The sequence below is a fragment of the Patagioenas fasciata genome, chromosome 1 (genome assembly GCF_037038585.1).
Source record: "Patagioenas fasciata isolate bPatFas1 chromosome 1, bPatFas1.hap1, whole genome shotgun sequence".
Classification (NCBI taxonomy): domain Eukaryota; kingdom Metazoa; phylum Chordata; class Aves; order Columbiformes; family Columbidae; genus Patagioenas; species Patagioenas fasciata.
In genome coordinates this window covers 146828846-146848110 of record NC_092520.1, presented here as the reverse complement: position 1 = coordinate 146848110, position 19265 = coordinate 146828846, and the positions used below count along the sequence as shown (strand labels likewise).

At 40.0% G+C, this 19265-nt stretch overlaps 1 protein-coding gene across 3 annotated transcripts in view; it reads left to right on the top strand.

The window, feature by feature from the left end:
• The window catches only part of LOC136113328 (potassium voltage-gated channel subfamily A member 1-like), a 31334-nt gene extending 16706 nt beyond the window's left edge, over positions 1–14628 (top strand). Inside the window, exons 2-4 of one of the 3 annotated variants that reach the window (XM_071817011.1) lie at positions 10836–10950; positions 11415–11545; positions 13918–14628. The gene's annotated coding sequence lies outside the window, so the exon portion shown is untranslated. The remainder of the gene's footprint in view (positions 1–10835; positions 10951–11414; positions 11546–13917) is intronic. The other 2 variants (XM_065858452.2, XM_065858466.2) reach the window with 2 other exon arrangements.
• The last annotated feature ends 4637 nt before the right edge of the window (positions 14629–19265 follow it).

Here is a 19265-nt window from a genome sequence, read left to right as displayed (position 1 = left end):
CTTTTGCAGGGCTCCCCAGACTGGCTCATGTTCTGGATGGCTCCCTACACAGGGACACTGTGGCTTAGTGGTAGCCTTAGCATGAAGTTTACATACAGTTGTTTTCACACATCATTTGCTGGTGGGATTGTAACTGCTGCATGGAGCATCACAGAAATAGATTATACCAACTTTACAGAAAACAGTATGTTGAACTCAACTGGATTCTCTCTGATTCATCTGGAGGAGGGTTTTGTGGTTTCCAAAGGAAACAAAGGGTTTTTAGTTGCTCTTTTGTTTATCAGTAACTTTTGCTTGTTGGCCGTTTTCAAGCAAATTTGGCAAAAGGACACCAACCTTGAAGAACATATTTTTTTTTACAACTTTTGTAAAGGTAGCTGACTGCATGGGAGAAGGAAAGAACTGAATTAATACTACTTCTCTTAGGGAAAAGCTATGGCATGAGGTCTCCTAAATTGTTTATCAAAACAGGAAAGAGATGATGAATGAAATGGACTGTCAGCCAGGGTATGTTCAGACATGACTTCTCTGAAGTGTAGCAAAAATTGATTAGATGGGATTTACAGAACAACAGTGAGAAACAGCGTTGTGCTTAGAAATAAGGTGAATAGTGGCTTGCATATCGAGATAGTTCCTTCCGTCTAGCAGTAATTTCAGAACATTTTTCAGGCTTCTAACTTGTTCTAAAGTCTGTAGTAATTGGAGAGTGGGGCAGGGAGAGAGACCCCTCTTGATTTCAGCGACTTTGGGGTCAGGTTTGTCATGGTCCATCTCATGCCATCCTGGTGTTTCACAAGTTGAGGAAACAAAATCTTGAAATTAAAGCTCGTACCCTTTCCCGCTGCATTGCAGTGGTGAGCTTGGAGGGGCAGGAAAAACGGATGGAAGAGTTTACAAGAAGACTGAACCTTTACTCTCAGACTTTAAGTAGTCTGAGTTTAAGTAGATTGTCTTGCATGCCCCTTAGCATCCCTGCACAGCAGCTATACTAGCTGCAGCTCCTTTGCTTCTCTGGAGCTGAGTAATAGCTCATTCTATTAGCTTTTCTAAGCATAAAGCACTCTGCAAAGAGTTGGTTGATTCTTTGCTACTCACTAACCAAGTATCTGTGCATATAATACTCACCAGTGGCATTTGCTATAGGACTTTTTGGCCTGATTTGAGAATGGGCAGGAAGAAAAGCAAAGCAAAGCATGTTACTATGCTGTGTTTAAGACCGGACCTGAAAAACATAACTGAGCTCTAAACAGCTTTCCCAGGATCACACAGTGCTGGGATGCAGAAGAGACGGCACATTTCCTGATGGGGAGGCTAATACTTTAATTTTAAGAACATGTGGTCACACTTTTTGCCCACATTTTTCAGTCAAACTAAAATGAAACCGTAAGGTACAACTAGCCAAAATAGCCATCAGTTTACTGCTCTCTAGTGAGATAGCTATTACATGCACTTTCTGTGTTATCTGCAAATATGTTTGTTGCTCTGATCACTAGTCTTCACCCTTCGGGTCTAGCCAATGCAATCTGTTTTATTTACATTCTTATACTGTGTTCATTACCGATGCTGTGGATGAGACCCTTCAAATGATGCCATAAGAAATGTGGCTAATAGCCCTTGTGTGTTGGTTCTCTCAGCCTCTCCTCATGACAGCTGTGAGCAGTGAAGCAGCTGTGTTTTTTTGGTTTGTTTGTGTTTGGTTTTGTTTCATTTTGTTTGTTTGTTTTTGTTGTTGATGTTTGTTTGTGTTTGTTTGCTTTTTTGTTTTAATATAGATTCATATGTATCAGCAATTAGTGATTTCTGAGAAGAAAGTACACCTTGGAGTTTGTTCTTTATCATCCAGACTTTGGCTCTATCCTGAAGGAAGTGTTATGTCCTGGTCCCTTATGGCAGGAAGTTTGGTTGTGCTTGAAGAAGAAATTCACTTGCTGTTACTATCAACTTGGAGCTCTTAGCTGATTTTTTTAATACCTTGGGCCAAGGTTCTTTTTCCTCAGGGTTGAATTCTAGGACCAGTTCTGTCAAGGATCTGAATGCAGAAGTTGAATGCACCATTAGTAAGTTTGCTGATGAGACCAAACTGAGAGGTGCTGTTGACTCTCTTGAGGGACAGGAGGCCTTGCAGAGGGATGTAGATAGATTGGAGCATTGGGAAATGATCAATGGGATGAAATGCAACAAGTCAAAATGCTGGATTTTGCACCTGGGACAGAATAATGCCAGACACAAGTATAAATTGGGAGAGGAGCAACGGGAGAGCAGCTTTGCAGAAAGGCACCTGGGGGTGCTGGTCAACAGGATGCTCAGTATGAGTCAGTGGTATGTACGCTGGCAGCCAAGACGGCAAATGGCACCTTGGGGTGCATCAAGCACAGCATAACCAGCCGGTCAAAAGAGGTGATTATCCTGCTGTATTCAGTGTTGATGTGGCCTCACCTTGACCACTGCGTGCAGTTCTGGGCCCTACCATTCAAAAAGGATGCAAAGGTCTTTGAATGCATCCAGAGGAGGGCAAAAAAGCTGGTGGAAGGGCTAGAAGTCATGTCCTATGAGGAGTGGACAAGGACTCTGGTTTGTCTAGATTGGAGAAAATGGGGCTGAGGGGTGACCTTGTGACTCTCTACGGCTTCCAGAGGAGGGGTGTGGAAGGGGAGGTGCTGAGCTCTTCTTGGTATCCAGTGACAGGACATGTGGGAATGGTTCAAAACTGTGCCAAGTGAGGTTCAGACTTGAAATTAAGAAACATTTCTTTACTGAGAGGGTGGTCAAAGACTGGAACAGACTTTCTAAAGTGGTGGTCGATGCCCTCAGCCTGTCAGTGTTTAAGAGGCACTTGGACAATGCCCTTAACAACATGCTTTAGCTTTTGGTCAGCTCTGAAAGGCTCAGGCACAGAATCACAGAATACTAGGGACTGGAAGAGACCTCGGAAGATCATCTAGTCCAATCCCCCTGCCGGAGCAGGAACACCTAGATGAGGTTACACAGGAATGTGTCCAGATGGGTTTTGAATGTCTCCAGAGAAGGAGACTCCAAAACCTCCCTGGGCGGCCTGTTCCAGTGCTCCGTCACCCTCACTGTGAAGAAGTTTCTTCTCATATTTAAGTGGAACCTCCTGTGTTCCAGTTTGTACCTATTGCCCCTTGTCTTATCATTGGTTGTCACTGAGGCAGTTGGACCAGATGATCACTGGTAGGTCCTTTCCAACTGAAAGTGTTATATTTTCTGTTTTTCTACTCTATTTTCTAAAGTTATGGATCATCCAGGACGCAAGGCAGTTAAACTTGATTGGTTCCCATACAGACTAATCCGTGTAGGGATTAGAAGACATTTTACCTGCTGCCATTGTTAAGAATGACTGCAGCATTTTGACATCAGTATAATGATGGATTTCTCATGAAGTCTGTTCAAAAACACTGGGAGATGCTCACCAGATTGGACACTAGGTTTATTTCTAAGTTTATACCATATGAAAAACATAGTATCTCTAACAAGCCAAAGGAAAACAGGAAGACCCCAACATTTGAAATCTGATTTTTATATTAATCTTATGACACTCTGAAGTCTGACTCATGATTGTTGAATACTCAGTCTATCCTGCTCTGTCAAAAGGCAGCCTGATTTTGAATGGTAAGAAATGCTGTAGAAGAGCTGCAGAAGAAGGGCGGAGGCCCAAACATCCTGTCCTTGTAGCCAGTGAGAACTTCCATGTTCTATACAAATCATCAGTAAAAGCCTTGTGCATTATTTGGTTTCTCTTTATACTCTTACTGCTGCAAACTAAATGTAACAGTCTGCTGCAAAACAAATAGAACATAATAATCTGCCATTTTCTTTTGACCATTTTGAAATAGTTTGCTAGAACAGCCAAAGAATGGCATGCAGGCAGTTTGCAAAATCATTTTGCATGAAGGGATTTCAAAAAGCTTCCTCAAAAGCTACCCACAAGTTATTAACTCACATTTGGGGACCATCTGCCTGGTAGCTTTTGAAAATAATGCTATAAGCACACTGGCTAAAAGCAAGGAATATCTTACAAAATCATATTTTCCAGAAAGAAAATGGCAAATCCCCAAATAATTGAGCCTTACCATTTTTTATAACCCATAGGTGATAAATCCTAAGGTATTTGGGAACAGAAGTGTCATCTGGGGCGCTGACACAACATATGTATGTTCTGAGAATTCTCTTGCAGTTTCTGTTGCAGAATTTTGATGTATTTTGGTGCAGCTGCATTTGTTTGAGGAAAATGCATTGTATGTAACAGGGATATTACTACGTCTCTTCAGGCTTTACAATCAGGAATTTACAACAATTTTCTTGGTGTAGAGCAAGATCAGAATTGAAGATAGGGTGTTTCTAAAGCTGTAAGGCTTCATCTTCACAGGAACACTTCAGAAGCCTAGCCTGAATAAAAACAAACAAACAAACAAACAAACAAACAAACACAACAAAACCCACTAGATCTGAAGTAGGATGACTTGAAATGGAACATAGCCCTCTGTAAGGAATTGCATTTTGAATAAAGTAGGCCAGACTTAGGTGTAACTTAATTCATTTCAGAATACTAAATACTCATTTTAAATGAGAATGACTAACTGCAATAAAGATGTCTTTTCCATAGGTAGATAATCCCCATTTTAAAAAGTCATCTGGGAAGTCAGGAAATACACTGAAAGTCTTTGGAAATCAGACATGCCATCTCTACAATTTTCTGTACAGAAAGACCACAATTCAACAAGGTGCTGAGCAATATTTTTTTAAGGTGCTAAATTCCTTTTGTCATCAGTGGGTGTTGGAAGGCAATTGTGTATCACCCATGATGAAGTACAACTAGCATGGAGAATGACCTGTACTGCTCAATATGCAGATATATCATAGCTCGTATCAAATTTTGTGGGTATTGAATGAAGAGTAACTTAATCCTATAAGGTATGAAAAAACTTTACCATTTTTAGCTGCAAAACATGGTGATGACTGGAACTTGGGCCAGAGAGATGCCTGCTCCACCCTTATTTGATTCAAGTTGTGTTTGGACTCTGAAGGCCTTTTCTTCCACTGTAGAATTGAATGGAAAAATTGCAACTGGCTTCAGCAGATGTAGGATCAAATAGAACTGCTGCTGCTTTCAGTAAACTTTCCCACTGCTGGTTGGAACGAGTAGCATTTGGTCTGGGCCGTGTTCTGAACTAGTGAAAAAAATCACAGACAACACACTTTGAAAAAGGGTGTGAATGAGATAATTATTATTCATGCTCAGCCCTGAGCCTAAATTATGAGTCAGTCTGTTTCAATGCTCTCTAGAAAGGTATCACATGGCATCATATAAGACTGGGTGTCACTGTCAGTAAGTAATGCTTAACTTGGAAAAAATTGAGCTGCAGAAGGTAGAAGGAATTTGAGGCAAATGAGACTTTTGGACTTCCCTTAAGAAAACTTATCTGAGGGGTTATAAGTGATGAACTGATGTTTAAAGGCCTGATGTAGCATCAGAGCATGCCACACTAGTACAAAGTATTTGAAAAGAGATCTGAAATAGCAGCCTATTCCATGTTTTTGTGTTTTGTAGTTTATAACTCTGGATGATCTGGATATTCCTATAAGTGTCTTGTTTTGATCTAGTTGTTTCTGCAAATTTTAGGAGGCCAAGCTAGGCTATTGAGCACTCTAAGTTAAGGGGAACAGCAGTGAATGATTAAGGACTCCTTTGGACACTGTGTGACCTATCGTCTCTGAGCACAATAATCCTATTTCTGAGATGTTCAAATGTTGTAGTGAGGGTAAAACTGTGTGTCTTGGGTGTGTGGGACTCTCCTGAAACATGTTTTCATCTTTTGCTCTTTTTCAATTGTGAATGGCCAGGGTCTTTGTACAACTACCACAGCTGTTGGCGAGGCTGCCTTATCAATCTGTCCTGCTAGTTTTTACAGCCTCTGTGAAGCTCAGAGAGACAACACTTCCTACGGGCTCTAGCAACACCTGTTGAAGTTATATGCTGTCAGACTCAACATCGCCTTGCCAGCCTGAATTTCCCTTTGTAGACAGGCAGCTGGTAGATGTAGAACCAGGAACCTGACCTGATACTGCATTATATTAAGGGGGTTAGGACCATTTCAGAGAACCCTGTGTTTTCCTGATGGGAATGTGCTCCTGGTCTACATTCCTAGTTCACAAAGTCTGCCCTCACAGAACCTGTGTAGAAGCGGGAACAGAGGAAAAGTGATGCCTCAGGATGATTGCTCTCATATCACTGAACATATCAGGGTGAATCTAATTAAACTGCATGCATAGAAATAAAAGAGCTAATCTAACCCTGACCATGGTAGTCAAAGTGTGCAGTTTAGGTAATTGTCAGTGTCTGTCTTAAAAACAATAGTCCCATTCCCGAGGCAGTTGAAGATACTTGGCGTTATGCCACTGACTTCACGGGGGTCAGAACTGAGCTCAGTTTTCTATTTTAGGCAGAGCACAGTTCAAGGAAGGGATACTGATCTCTGTCAATAACTTAAAACTGAGTCCAGTTGTCAGAGCATCAACTAAATTCTTAGGAAAGTTTGTTAGACTTTTCATTATCAATACTGGGTTTCAGAGGTATATTTGCCAAGTTACTCTTTTGACAAAACTCTTTAATAAGCAAGTCTGTTTGCTCTCCATATGGTGCTGATCTCACTTAAAATACAGTGAGATTGGCAACTAATTCATTCATAAGTACAAAATTTGCATAAATCAGTTAATACTGGTGAGTCCAAATCTTACCTTTAGTTTCTTAACAAAATGAATTATGAGCCTTTCCTCTTAGGACAAAAACTCTTTGTAAGATAGAGAAATATCTCACACATGTCTGGTGCTGAAATATCAAGTAGTGATGTTTGTTTTTTGCAGATTCCTTTCCTGTTAATTCTTGTTCCAAATATAGTACAGTCTTGAAACTGGTTATGCTTCGTGTTCAAGGCAAAATTATTGCACTTTAAAGATTCAGTTTTATCTTTAAAACTTTAATCAGTAACTTTTAAGTGCTTTCCAGTGATGCACCGAGCAAGGAACTAACATCCTTCTTTGTTTTTTTCGGTGTCAGATAACATGTATATCCAATGGCGGGCCTCCATTTGCCATGAAGATGCAGTTACAGGGGATGCAATGAACAGATAGTAAGCTATGTGATCAATGCTATCTGTAAATTGTAATGATTATATATATTTTAGGATTTAGTTTACCTTTTAGGTCCCAACTCCTTTTCCTGATTCACTAAAGGAAAATCATGATTGTTTTATTTTTTTCTAGAATCCCTACTAAAAATGTTGTTTAAAGTGAGTATGGGAAATCCACTAGCAGATAAGGATGAAACTTCCCAGAGACAAGATTAAAATGGAATGAGTTCAGAAGAGAAAAGTACTTGTGTGGCTTTATGACTTAACAGTGACAAAAGACATTTTTTCAGGTGAGGGTGTGAATATCTGAACTAGAAGGCTGTATTGACACACACCAACAGTCAGAGAATCAGAGCTTCACTGACCTTCTCATTGAATGATCAGGAAGGGGGTTGGTCTTGATGTCTCAGGCTATCAGAGATGAGTGAAACCTCCTGAAGGCTTGAAGTAGTGAGAAAAAACTGTGAGCTGCTCTGTTTAACAGGCAGCTGACCAAAGTCCTGTACAATCCACATTATCATTCACTGTGTACTGTATTCCCCACCCAATAATTTCTGTTTCCCTTTCTCTATAAGGTCCAACTATTTGATTTTTTGTGTGAGATGAAAAGATGATAGCACACCTCATAGTGTGAGAGTCTCAGGTCTATAAACAACGTTAGATTCTCAGGTTCAAGTTCTTAATCAGAATGCTACCAACCTGGGGTTTGAAATGGCCCTTCAAAGTTCCAAGGGGACATCTGCTAAAGGGTTAGGTTTCTACTGTTGCACTTTTTTTTTTTTTCCTTATAAGCAGTCCCATCCAGTACCTAACATGTATCAAAGAATAGTGTAGGCCAAGCTTTGGTCTCCTGGCTGCTGCATCTGGGAATATGGCAAGACACAGGAATCCTCCCTTTTAATTTCTCTTTTGTGATCTTCTGCAGTATGTTTGATAGTGTTCAGTGATATCTTGTGAGGTCACATTAAGTGAGATCATTCTTTGCATTGTTTTAGTTAGCAACATACCTGGGCTGGGCCAGAGGAAAATTATACAATTACCATCCAGGATATGTGGTCCTTCAGCCTACAGTGCCCTTGCGGCCCATGAGCCATGTACAAGCAGCTAACAAAAAGAGATGTTTCAAGACCAACCTGCTCGAGCTTGTAGGAACTATGATTCATTGTCTGCTAGAGGTAGTAAAGAACATCTCTCCCATCTGACTGAGAAAGCTTTTCTCAGAGAATTCTGAATTGAAACAGGCATGTTTCCATGAAAAATGTCACTTCTGAGGACAGAATATCCTCCAAAGAAAATGGCTCACATTGGTGAAGGGTTTAGAGGGGAAGCTGTGTGAGGAGCAGCTGAAGTCACTTGGTTTGTTCAGCCTGGAGAAGAGGAGACTGAGGGGGGACCTCATCATGGCTACATCTTCCTCACAAGGGGAGGAGGAGAGGCAGGTGCTGATCTCTTCTCTTTGGCAACCAATGGCAGAACCCAAGGGAATGACAGGAAAATGTGCTGGAGAAGGGTTAGGTTGGACATTAGGAAAAGTTTCTTCACCCAGAGGGTGGTGAAGCACTGGAACAGGCTCCTCAGGGAGGTGTCACGGCCCCAAGCCTGACAGTGTTCAAGAAGCAACTGGACAATACCATCAGACACATGGTGTGAATCTTGGGGTTGTCCTATGCAGGGACAAGAGTTGGACTCAATGATCCTTGTGGGTCCCTTCCAACTCAGGACGTTTTATGATTTGCTCTGTTCCATATACCAATTGACTACAAGTGAGCACAATGAACTGCATCTTCCTTTCCTTGTGTTTGGAGAACACAAGTGGGAGGAAGTAGGAGACAAGTGGAAGGAAGTGCAGAGACCCAACACCAATCTCATGGGAATGAAGAGTTACTCTTTACAAGTGGTTTCCTGGCTATTCTGAGCAATTGCTTTCCTGGCCTTTTGTGCCTCTTGGATGATAAGACAAAGCTGAGAAGTAAGATATTGTAAAAGTCCCACTTAATTTGTATAGTCAGCTTGGAACAGCTGCAGACAAATACAAATTCGGGACAAGAGACAACAGCTCAGGACAAACATTACTACATTACTCTAAAAGACTGCTAATATGAGTTTGACAAGCAAAAACTTGTTGTTTAAGTCAGTAGTACCAAGGAGCAAGAAAGCTCACAGCTGCTCACAGCAGGACACTGCTGCTTTAACAAGATTTTCTCTGGCTGCTCCAATTCCCTTTAGCTTTAGCTTTTTTTTTTTTTTTTAATTTTTTTGGTAATAATCTTTCAAACTGCAGCAGCATTTGTTGTCCTGAGGTGCTGACTCTGGTGGAAGAGATTCTAGTGGAAGCTTCTACTGCAGTTTGCGCAGGCCTCATTTCAGGTCACTAATCACATCTTTCTCAGGCTCTCCTCAGGCTCTTGCATTACTCGTCCTCCAGCTGGATGAATTGTCTGAGAGAAAAGACGTGACTGGTGTGTTGAGGTCACATTTCTAGATTGAGGGTGGACTGGGGGAAGATTCTGCCCTTTGGATTCAGGGAAGATGTGACATTTGAATGTGGTGTGGATATGCAAGCCTTCACTCTTCCTTCTCTGTTATGCACATCTGCTGCCCTCCAGGCAGACAGTTATGTTAGGAAAGAACAAGAAGAAAAAGCGGAGGATGTGATGGGTGACTTGAGCTGGCATCTAGATGCTGAGCAGCGAAGTTTCTCTGTTGTACTAGGCCTCTTCACCAACAAAAGACTCATGCACTATTCTCGAAGTCACCAAGAGAAATCCACGTGAAGGACTTGAGTTGAGGTGACAGGATAGAGAGTTTGCCGCAAGACAAATTTGGAGAACAAAACAGTCACAGAAATAAAACATGCTTTATATTTCCAGTGTTACCTGTATAACCAGATTTGATAGAACGGAAAAGCAGGAGGCCAGGGGATCTAAAAACACGAGATGAACGGCTAGTTGAGATCCTTTGGTGCACTTTTCTGTGAAAACTGGATTAACACAATGGAGCATGAATGATCTTTCTGCTGACCTTACTCTAGAACCAAGATGACTCCTACCTACCTTCTCAGGGAAAAGGCAGATTACTTTGGGTAGATACACACTATGGTCCCTGGAGAGCTCATTACTCCACTACCTGTGTAAGAGGAATCTTGCTACTGAGTGGAATTCTCAGCCCTGAGTTAGGATGTTATTCCCTTTCCGCCACATAAATGCCTTTTTTTTTGGCAAGATGTAGATATTCTTTGGACAAGACTTCTTTGACTCCTTCCAATGAAGTTCATGTTTTGAAGTGACAGGGCAAAAAAGGAGAAAACATGACATTCTAGTCTGACATTTACTAGTTATTTTCTAGTAAGAATATTTTTTGAAGTATGATATGGTGTCTAATTGCTAATTCAAATGGTATTGAAGTACTCTCTCTAGCCTAGGGAATATTTGCTTGTTCATATAAAGAGTGAACCCTCTGTGATCTTGTCTACTGCCTGGTTAGAAAATGTGCTCAGGAAGATGGAGATAAAAGTTCAGAAACAGGCAGACAAAGGAAGGAATTTGGATTCTTGAGCAAGGGCTCTTAAAATTCAACTAGGAGGTAAAAGAAAATAATTATGCTTCCTCCGATCACCCCAATTTCTGGGTTGTAGTAGAGTTTAGGTTCCTCACCAGTGAACTCCGTGTTACTTTTGGATTTAAACAGAGGCCAGAGTGCAGGCACTTGGGAAATGGAGTCCACTGAGTCCAGGATTATACAGCAGCAGACTGAACTGGGATTTTGATGTTCTACATTTTGGATCATAGCAGCTATGCATGCGGTTAGTAAGAATTTAAGCATTTAAATTCCTCTTGTGACCTGGCGTTTCTATCCCATATCAGGTAACCTTGGTTTGACTCCATGAAGCAGAGATCCTTGATGGTTTGTCTAGTGTAACATCGAAGATGATATCCCCGAGGTGATAAAGTTAATGAGGACATGTGTAAGGAACAGCTCTTTTACTGATGCTGAATTTCATTAACCGGTCTCACAAGAGCCCTTTATCACCTCACAGAATAAGTTCTGTAATTTTTCTAATGGCTGGTGCAGTGTCAGCTTTCCATGTGACTATCTGTAAGTTGAAACACTTTCACCACTTTATATCCAGCTATGTCACCAAGGCTGTAAAAACAGGAAGAACTGCAACCTTCAGAAATGTTTTGGACAGTTTGCTAAAGCGACTACAGTAGTCAGAGCAGTTATGTGATAAATCAGTAAGTGATGTTGTCTCTCTTTGTTTTTAAGAGTGACCTGGAGCTCATGTAGTAGCACTATTCTCCAGATGGCTTTCCACAGCATCGTCTTCCATAACACACCAGTGAGCCACGAGACTGAGACAGAAATTCCTGTGTGGGGAGGGTGTGAGTCATGAGATGGTGAGTGAAAGAAACAGCAGGATAAAAATAACAGAGCACAGTATGATGCAGATTATTAATCTCTTACCCTGTGTTATCCTAGCTTGTATTACATATACTACTATGTTATACTGTGGATGCCCTACTGCTCAAAACAGATCTCTCTATGCTACTCTGAAAGATTATGGCTCAGGATGCCAGATTGCAGGGACTTCTAATACTTGTATCTTTAAGTTGGCTGAAAATTCTTAATCAAGAAGTTTCTGCACTAGAAAATGTATAATCAAAGAGTATCAAGACGCCACTTCCGACAAACATTCATAGTTTTTATATTTTATACGAAAACATCAAGTTCAGTTAATTTAACATCAAATGAATGTATTTATTTTTTAAAAAAATGAAATTATATCTCTTTTAAAGTATTTTTCTTTTCCCAACCTTCCTTTTTTCTTTCTTCTTCCTTCAGAAGGAAAGGAAAAAAAAAAAGTATAAAAATACTGTGAAAAACTGACATAGAATGCAACCTTGATTCTAGCTAATGTGGTTCAGTAGAAAAAAAGTAGAAAAAGTATAATCAGTAAAATCAAAAGAAAAGCCAGGTATTTTATTTTGAAATGTGAATCTCTATTTTTCTTCTCAAATCTGCCATTCTGTCCTGGCTGAGCTTCATTCTGAGTTCACTCTCAACAAAATCAGGAGCCCTTCTAGGGAGCTATTGTTTTCAGCTCAGCTAATTTGAAGTATTTCAGTAAAAGCATCTAACCCTGTCACCTTGACATCTGCTATAATCACTGGAGCAAGTCAGTGATCTTCAGAGAGCTATTCGCAGCTTAGGAAACCTATTACCATGTTATTTTTCAATTCAGTCAGGAATCTGGGAATCATAAAGACAGCAGGAGCTTTTCCTAACTTCAAAGGGTGCCAGCTTTGGCACTGAGTCTTCACTGCAGATTAACATATGGACAGCTCTTTTGATAGAAATTGGCTCTTTGTTATTTGGGAGTGGGGAGAAATGTTTATTTCACATGGTTTCAGTTAAAAATCTTTCAAATAGGTTTCACTATGCTTTTTTTTTTTTTTTTTTTTTTTTAATGTAAATCACCGTTGGGTTTTGTCAGTACTGTGGAGAACTTTGCCAAAACTGGGGAACATACAAACAAATGACAGGGCAACATTTTCTGACAAGCAGTGAGGTGGCTGCGTGGTTCCCATGCTACAACACTCAGAATGCCAGTGACCAATCTCTGTAGGGCTCTCCCTCCTCTTTGCCCTTTCAGGGCTACCTGATGAAGTGAGGCATTTGCACACACACTAGAAAAAGACGTTGTTTAATCATGATCAATTTAAGGTCACTTGATTTAAGGCAGGTGTGTGTGCAAAGTAGTATGGTTTAGGTATGCAATTTTTGTCTGAATACTCCTTGCTCCCTTTCAGACCCTGTTGAAATCAATTTCTTTGATCCCACTAATTTGAAACATCTTTGAAAAAAAACTGGGTTTTTTTGTTTGTTTGTTTGTTTGTTTTTCTTTCTATTTTGTCTTACAGAAGCTGCCTGGGAAGCTACTTGGGAATAGCTTTTCTGTTTTTAAAATACTGTTCTTTAGCAATCTTTTAGTTTTTACATTTGTATTTCCATCTATTTAAATTATTCTCGTGTATCAAGTCTTTTTATTTTCCGACACGTAAAGAAAAAACCACTTTTTTTGAGGTTATACAAAAATGGAAGTTGTAATCACCATTTGATGTCCTTGGAACACATTTTATTTACTATTCAATAGCCACTGTTTTTATTAGGACATTGTTTGAACGTAACTTTAAGCTCAATAAAGTTCCAAGGCTAATCTCCTGGGACAGGATATTTATGGTCCATATTTCCAGAGAGGGAGATTGGAAGTAGAAAAAGGCCGAAGTATTTAGGCCTCGGTTCAGCTCTGAAGTCAGGGGAAAGTTGTCCATTGCAAACAGTCATTTCACCAGTTGAAATTGTCAGTTACATATTCAAACATCCAGTTTGAAGGGGTAGTTGCATTCAGTGAATTCATTGCAAGCAGAGACGTAAGTCTCGGATTGTGTATATTACTGCAGGGGAACTGACCTATTTTTTTCTGGAGAGAAACGCCTACCATAAAAATCTAATTTACAATAACTGTAAGAGTGGAAACAATACTGTTTTTCTCTAGGATATATGGTTATGCAAACAAATTGATGAAGAATACATTACCAGCAGGAAAAGCACTGATGGTGCTTGGTGTCTACTGAATTAATATTACTGCCTTTCAAAGGGAAGTGAAACAGTGGTGCATCTTTCACTTGGTTCTAAGCCATAATTCTGTATCAGAGTGTGGAGCCTAATGATTTGCTCTTGATACTTACTATAGCTTTTTGCGTTACAGAAGTCTGACTCCTGCAGATAATGACCATTAGGAAGACACTGCTGCAGAGACTGAAACCAAATCCATTCATTCCTTGTTCTCAAGTCACCTTGGGTTAGAAGTTGCCGAAAATTTTTTTCCTGGATGAATAACTATGATGACCCAATCAAGCATATGTTCTCAGTGAATTTGATTTCTTCATTCAAATTGTTGAAAATCTGTTCTGCTTGGAGATTTCTCTCATAGAGGAATTGTTTAGCACCATATAAGGAGTGCACAGGGGTTCTATAAAAGTTTAAATGCTTTGAACTCACTCCCAGGCACAAGAAGACTTTACTACTTGAGATTTTGTTTGGAAATAAATGAGTTCTTGTCATGTATTGGGTATCTTCTGCTATTGTTCTTACTTTTCAAAATTTGTCATCATTCTGGAAGAAGATTCAAGTGTTTGTTCTTTTTCTATTATTGGCATTCATCTTTGTTTATTTATTTTGCATTCTTGAGATGTGTTGCATCTCTGGAGTTTGTATTTCTACTTTTAGCATAAAAAAGCTGTACATACAAGTCTAGAATGCATCTGAAGTTTAGTCTGTTTTTTCATGTGACTTTGACTTGAACATTTTTCTGTTTATGTTTATATTGCTATTTCAAAAATGTGCATTACCTGTATTTTCTATGCCTTTTTCCTATCTATAACTCAATAAAATTCTGCCCCCATTCTGCAGAACCATATCACATGTGCATAACAATAACAGTTTTTGAATAATAATGACTGATAATTATAAAGGGGTTAATCTGTGTTTTTATTTAATCTACATCTGTCACAGCCTGAATTTTTTTTTTGATGTAGGATCTGAGATGGTGAAAAAATTACCAGTGAGCAGTAAGCTCAGCCCAAAACAATTCTTCATAAGGCTATTTGGACTTGAAAAGTTTTTTCTGTTCCCTAAAGAAGTATGTTCTTTATTTCAGTTTTCACCATGACTAAGTTTAGAACTGATATGAGCCATGTGAGCCAATGGAGTGTTACCCATTTTATCAGGCTGCACTTGAATTTATGTCATTGTACCTCAGGGATAAATAAATGACTGCAATATGCCCTCTGTCACAAAATATGCAAGTTTCTAAGGAGTACTAGCTTAATCTTTCAGAGCTCCCAGTTGCTGTATGACTAAGGGATATAGCCCAGGAGACCTGCCACTGGTCTGGAACAGCAAAGGCTTGGGTTACATTGAATGGACTAACATGCATTTTCTTTGTGAGAGCAGGTGTATTAGATGAGTTACAAGGATCTGGCTCTCATTGGAAGCTAAGAAATACTAATTTTAGTACAGCACCTAAAATTTCTGTGAGAATCCACATTCTGCTGACTTGTTCATGGACCCTACATTTGAGGCTGAGCACAGACAAAAGCAACGTCTTTTGATGAATGGCTGTTCAGTGTATGAACCTAGTGAGCATCACAGCAGCGGATCCAAGGGATGGAGGTTGTTTTGCTCCGTCATTTGAAGTTAACACAAAAGAGAAGGCTCTGAGAAGTTTGTGTGAGGACACTACTTTCGTATGCTCTTTTTGAACTGAATGGTGTAGGACCTTAAGGCAGATTCTCAGCTGGCATGAACTAGCCTAGGTTCTTTGACATTAGTGGAGCTCTTCTGATGTATGCGTTCTGAAAATCTGAGAGCTCAGCTGCATTTAAAAACCTTGTTTATATGAAGCACATCCTTCTTAAATGAATTTGTTTTTTTCTCCAGTAAGGAAAAGAAAAGAGTAACTTGACCTGGGGAATCTATGAGCTGATGCGAGCCTTAGGCCTTTAACTGGTTGACCTTCATCGTTGCCTTGTAGATATTCAGGTTTCTTACATCTCCCATGATTTTCTCTGCTTTTCTTTTGTAGTGGGTAGATCTAGCAAGATGCTCAATTTTGTGCTTAAGTGTATCCCTAGATGACATGAACAGACTGCACACATGCATAAATAGATGCAGGACTGAGGCTTTAATGAATAGATTTTTGAGAGTCTGGAAATAGACTTTGATCTTAGAGTGAACTTATCAAACTTCTGTGGGCTATGAGCATTCACAGACATTAAAATCCCTCAGAGCAAGGACATGAAACCATCCAATGCCTCTTCTGCTTTGTGGAAATTCATCTTTTCTTGGCATATTTGTTATAAGATGTTAACTGCCAGGAGAAACTTGAGGCAATTTTACAACAGTAGCTCTTTGCTACTGTAATATTCCTTTGGGTCTCCAAAGTTTAGTGAAGTCAATGGAAAATTTTCTATCAGTTTCAGTGTGTTGGGAACATGTCCTTGCTGCAGGTAATACTCCATCAAATACAGTTATTTACAAAATATTCAAGGAGGAAAGGCATTTCTTATCTTTGTCCATTTAATGCTGTATGCCAAGCCTGTGTTCAGGATTTTAAATCATATAAATTGAAAAGTGCCTCATTTAAATAGAATGAAGTCTGAACCAATTCAGTCTGCTACTCTGTAGGATACTTGCCACAAGGAAAAGACAACAGGACCTTGAATGAGATGTCTGAGGACTGTGAGAGATGACAGTGGTCATGATGGTAGGTGACTAATCTGACTCTATAGACTTACCTACACTAAGAGATATCTTCCTCACTGCACTGTTGGCTGTGTTCATATTTTCTCCTGTACACACAAATGACAGCTTTCGACAGCTGTTACATCTTGGAGATATAGTATGCACATCTAGACATCTCCAATCAGTAACAAGATATATTTATGTAAACAAACAGCTGGGGCTCACTTATAATTGGGGTTAATAGTTATAGGACATCATTCATTTAAGCCAAGTATTACTGCTATTCTGCCAAAAGCATGTTCATTAATTTCTTTCTAACTTTTTCTTGCCGTAATTAGAGGACACAAAACAAGTTTTGACCTCCTGGAGTAACTTGTTTGCTTTCACAAATTGCTTTATTAAATATGGTAAATGGCCTTTCTTTTCTTACCTTTCTTGCACTGTTCTTCTGGTAAAAAAAAAAATCAACCAGGACTTTGTGTTTACTTTCTGGTGTAGTAAAGCCAGCAGAGCACAACCTGAATAAAAATCTTGAAAAAGAAACAGTTATCATAGGATGCAGCCCCTGTTTCAGGAAGTCCCCTAAAACTGATTGACTGGGGACAGGAGGATAAGTTCTGATTCTGACATTCCTCCTTAAATGTCTGCCATAGGATGAAGTAGATTTTGTTTTTCTCTAGTAAAGAATTTCTTGATCAAGGAAAAAAACCTCCAGGCAAAGGATAACAACAAATAATAATGTGAAAAACTATGATCTTACATATGTGGGCTGCTCTAGTAGGAGCTGTACATCTAAATGGATCAATATTTCCATGATAGACTTGAAAACCTGTGATGGTGCATGCCAGGACCAAAGCACATAGGTAGCTGAACTGGGCTTACTCATTCTTTTAGAATTAGGAAGTTCTGAGAATGCTTTCCACTTTGGGTTGGGATGAAAAGCTAAAACAGCAAATATATTAATGGTTTAAAAAAAATTATATTTCAGACTAGATTAATCAAATCACTTTGATTCTATTTATCAGCTTTTAATTTACAATAAAAATTCAATTTAGATGAAAATATCTGCAACCTGAAAAAGGGGGTTTGCTTAGAAACTGACTCTGACCCTAACCAGCTCCTAGCCCTTTGCTTGGGCTTTGTGCCTATAATTACAGGAAGAAGTCCAAGGTAGACAGGAAACGCAACAGAAAAGTCTCCTAATAATAAATAAGGTGATAGACTGAAATCCACAGGGACCAGTGTGGTGCAAAGGCCTGGCTATGACAGGGTGTTTGATCATAGTATTCAGATCCACAGACTTATGGGTGTGTTTGCAGCAAAGAAATGTTTCAGAGCGCATGCCTGCAATATGCCCGGCTGAATCAGCTGCCAACACTTTACTGAACACTAAGTTCATTCATTATTATTGCTGGGTTTTTTAGGAGGCAAGATGAGCAAAATCAACATCAATTTCCAACAGATGGGACTAGAGAAGGGCAGCTGCGGGCATACGGTGCACTACATAAGGCATGCAAGCGCACGTGGAATCCTCTGCCCCTGGAGGTCTGGCATTTCCGTTACACAGGCAGCAGGAAAAACACAATTATCTGAATTAACTGTCACTCCACAAATCCCTCTACTTTGTGCTGCCCAGCTGGAAAAACAGGCAGAACTCAGGAAATACTTGCTACAGAGGCGCAATTTGTCATGTGTCAGCAAGGGCAGTGGTGAAAGACTGCGTTACTGCCTACGCGAGATGAGCAAGGGACATTCCTGTGAGTCTCCCGCCTTTTCTTTTTTATTCTTGGTATCTCATTTTGGTTTTTTACCTTTGGGGCTGAAAAGCTGGTAAATAAGATTACAGTAAAGGCATGCAGAAAATAGAATACAGCAGAAACATGTGTAAACAAGATTATTAGGCTAAAACAGTGCCTTTCAGCATATTAGCTGCACTGTGAGGGACATACAGCTGGGGCAGGCCTTGAGGCATTTTAGCCTGGGTACAGCAGATGTGGGCAGAAAATACTAATGCAGTGCCCTTGAGTTGAAGCTGCTGTCATCCCTGTTCATTGAGTGTAGACAAACTGAAGGTGGGAATGAAGCATAAGGAATTTTATTTATTTGGAGTATTTTTATTATTCTTTCTTCATACCCCAAACCCCTTGAAATCATGTTGGATTTCCACAACTTTGAAAGGATCTCACCTGTCTCTTATGCATGTAGCCCCATACACTTTCTAGTTCTGTAGGACAGAAAGATAGGACACTAGGAATTACCTTAGAATGAGAAATCTGATAATGACATATTTTGTTGATGATAATGAGGGGATGTTATTGGGTGGGCTGTTCCTTGTGGATTTAAAATGCTTGAGGTTGTTGATAAAGCCCCTGTCTGCCCAGTTGGGTAACCTCTCCTTAATACAGTTTTCAGTGCTGTGAACTCTTATCTTCAAGAGCTCTACCTGAGGAACGGGCTATAGGAGAATAAAATTAGCTTGTGTTTGAAAAAAACAAAACCACATCACGACGAGCCCTCCACCTTTCTGCTTGCTGGCAGAATCTCTGCTCCCTCCCATGCAGCCCCAGCTGGAGAGCCTTTGCTTGCAGTGAAAGCTACTCTGCTTGTGCCAGTGTGTTTCCACTCACTGCTTCCTCTCCCTTCCTTCCTCATAGACAGTAGTAGGAGCAGCAGCTGCAGCCACAGCAGCTCTCTTTGTTGGCTCCAGAGTGGTGCCCCACTTATGTGATTTGCAGAAGGCAAAGGAGGAAAACTTGTATTTGGTGCTGGATGGGGTCAGAGTGATCTTCCTAGCTGCAGAAACTGACAGGT